This window comes from Nannospalax galili, unplaced genomic scaffold, assembly GCF_000622305.1.
Source record: "Nannospalax galili isolate Female #2095 unplaced genomic scaffold, S.galili_v1.0 scaffold12698, whole genome shotgun sequence".
NCBI classification, from domain to species: domain Eukaryota; kingdom Metazoa; phylum Chordata; class Mammalia; order Rodentia; family Spalacidae; genus Nannospalax; species Nannospalax galili.
In genome coordinates, this window is record NW_008340973.1 from 1 (window position 1) to 3,674 (window position 3,674).

Here is a 3,674-nt window from a genome sequence, read left to right on the forward strand (position 1 = left end):
GCCTGGCACCTCCACATAAAGGCTGACCTCCTAGGAGGAGGAACCCAGGAGGAGCCCCTGACTGCTGCTCCCTATCCAGGGACACCATGTGGCATACGGCCATGGCCTAATGAACCATGGAAGTCCCGCACTAAGCACAAGACATCTGGATCCCACACATTCTCTTTGTCTTAGAATTAACATGGGTAATCTGCCCCCAAGCTGTACAGAACCCCAAATCAGGATATTAAAATCCCTCCTTGTCACATGATGTCTTAGAGTTAAAACCAATGACCTAGATGCTTTCTGGAACAAGGCTACCATCCTTGCACCATGGGTCACCCCCGAGAACATGTGGGACCCTTACCTCTAGATGCCAGTTCTTTTCCTTGCTAGGAAGTGCCTGGTCTCCTTAGGTGTCATCCCGCCTGCCTCATTTGTCCCCATTCTCCTGGCCATCATAGCCAGCCTAATTTCTTTGGTCCTGCTCATCCTTGTCAAGTGTCTCTTTCAGCACGCCTGACAGCAAAAACACATCAACAGAGCCACACTCCAGGTCCTCTTGGCACTTCAACACAGAGTCTGCGATCCTCCCCGAGAGGTCCTACAGGCCTGGCTCATGGGGAAATCTGCGAGGCCTCTGTATAATTGCCTTCCCCAATCACCCTGGTGGGGTCATATCCAGGGAGGTCACCCTTTGAGGGCCAGTAGTCAATGATGGGTAAGAGGTTGCTAACCAAGCCAACCTAAGACAGGCACAGTCCATAATACTGGGGACCCCCTGAGGTGGGGCCAACAATGCCAAAGCAAAGAATCTTGGCTCCCACTAGAGCTTCACAAAAAGAAAAAGGGTGAATATGTAGGAGGAAGTGCGGCCTGAACAACCTGTGCATGCACACTTCAAACACGCCAAAAACATCCGGCTGAGTCTAAGCTGTATTCTTCCAAAGGACATGGAGACGGCTGACGCAAGATGGCTCAACCGGAGAGGGCCAATGAGGATCAAACATGATCCGAGAAAGCCTACTGGGGTCAACAGGACACCAGGAGGGGGATGTAAGGGAGCCCATATCTGCAATAAACGAGTCTGCAGCTGCTCACACTGCCTGCTTCTCACCTGTCTCTTGGTGTCTGTGTCGTGACTCCACTCCAACTCTACCCCCACCCGGAGGGCCCCAGGACACCTGCAACAGGTTACTAACTGGAGGTCACTTAGGCCACCCTGGGCAACAACTCAAAAGAAAGTATCTCCTAACTGGCATTATTGCTTGTTATGTAGTCTTTAGCTATACATATGGACTCTTAAAAAATTATATTGGTGAAAAACCAAAATAACATATCCCCACCAAATACCAGTAATCCTCTAGAGGAGCACAATGAGAATCCTCTAGAGACAATGCAAGCCTAAGCTGACACCTTGCATCAAAGAAAAAAGAAGAAAAAGGAAACACACTGCAGTGACCTCACATATGAAATTACCATCACCCAGGAGCTTCTCCCATCATCTATGCCAGGTCTCTTTACAATCATAAAGTACTAAGAATTCAAAGTTCCTAATATGAGCTGAGGCCGAATGTCACAGCACCCAGATTTTAGTCTGACTTCATCACTGATTCTTTATCCTAAGCGTCTCTGAGTCTCTGTTTCTTCTACAGAGAAGTAAGAAATTTCCAAGCAGTCAATCCACTTCCTAAAACTCATGGGACCAGGAAGTCTCACCTGGTCCTTATAGAGAACCAATCGTGCTCTATGGCTTCTCAGCCTTCTGGCTAAGAACTAGTGCAGATTGATCCTGTTCTCATCAGGATCTGCCCTAACCTAGCACTAACTAGTCCTCACTCTAACCAAGCACTAACCCTAACCATAGTTCTAACCCTAAGCTTAAAATTAATCCAAACCCTAGCTTAGCTTTATCATTACATCTAGGCAAGATATCAGTATCCTCAACCTTAGCTATAGTCCTAATTCTAGTGATAGCCCCAGGTCTGATATTAAATGTAGTCCTAGCCCTAGACATAACCCTAGCCCTAACTATAACCCTAATCCTAAACCTAAACCTAACACTATCTCTAGACCTGCCCTAGTACTAAGCCTTGAGCTAAATCCTAGCCTTATCCCTAAACATAACCATAACTGTAAACTTAACCCCACACTCTAAACCTATCCTTAAACCTGGCCCTATCATTACACCTAGTCATACACATAGTCCTAATCCCAGTCCTAATCCTAATTCTAACCCTAATAGTAAACCCTCCCTAAACCTTGACATAACTGTGACCATCAACATAGGTTTAAACATTTTTTGAGCCCTTGCCCAAGCATTAGCACTGGCCATAGAACTACCACTAGCCATAGCTCTAGGTATAACTCTTAAATTTACCCTAGCCTGAGTGTTAGCGCTAGCTATAAAACTATGAATAGCCATAACCTTAGCCCAAACTCTAGCCTTAGTTCTAACTCTAAACCTAGCTATAATCCTAAACCTAACACTACCCTAGGCCATAACCATAACTGTTATGAACCTATCCCTAACCCTAGACCTAAGCCTCAACATAGCCCTAATAGTAGCAGCACTGACCCTCCCCTAAACCTAAAACTAACCCTAGCTATGGTCCTAGTCCTAAACTTATCCATAACACCTAGCCCTAAACATGACACTAACCCTAACCCTAACCATAATCCTAACCCTATACCTATACGTAACCCTATATGTAGCCATAGGTCTAGATCTAGACCTCAGTTTAACCATAAACCTGGACCTAAACCTATCGCTATAAGTATCCCTAAAATTAGCCCAATCCTAGACTAACCCTAATCATAACCCTAAACCTAGCACTAACCATATTCCTAACTCTTGTCCTAACTGCATCTATAACCCTAGGCCTAACCCTAGCCCTAGACCTACACCAAGTCCCAGACCTAGCCCTGACCTTGACCCTAATCTTGACCCTAACTTGAACTATAAGCCTAGTCATAACCAAAGCCCTATTCAAAGTCCTAGCCACAGGCCTAGACCTAGCCCTAATGCTAGTCCTAACCCTAACCCAAACATAAAACCAAATACTAAACCTAATCCTAGCCCTGTGACAAGGAGAGCAAATCAGCCAAAAGGGGAGGGATTGCTCTGTCCTCAGTGAAGCAGAGATCCTAGGGAGTCCCTGTTGAGAAGACAGTTAGCAGAACTCAGGGTTGCTTTGCTCACCCAGGGCCAAGCTCTGGGAACTGAGAGACTGAGTAATGACTCTGGGACTTGAGCTTTACTTCCCAATAAGCAACAAGCCAATTTTATTCTCTAACAGGAAGATTATATACCAAAGAGGGACTAGTGGGTACGTGCAGGGTCCAGGGTACATGTAAAATTCATTTCAGACAAAGACAAAGGGTGCAAATATTATATGTCACATAGGTTGATCAGTCCTTAGCATGGGCAGAGGGTCACTTGTACAAGACCAGAGAGTGTGTCAGAGCTTGTGAACTAAGATGTCTTAATTTTAATTACGCACATACTTGGTGTAATTGATGTGTCTTTTTTTCACCTCTAGATCAAGGAAGTCAAGATGTTTTTCTCAGAACAAAGAGACTGTAAACTTTTAACCTGGTCAGCTGCCTTTTAGTATTCATTGCAGTGTTCCACAATTCAGGGCTGTAGAGGCACGTTTTCATTGCCTTGCCACTTTTAGCAGAGGCTGCAACCT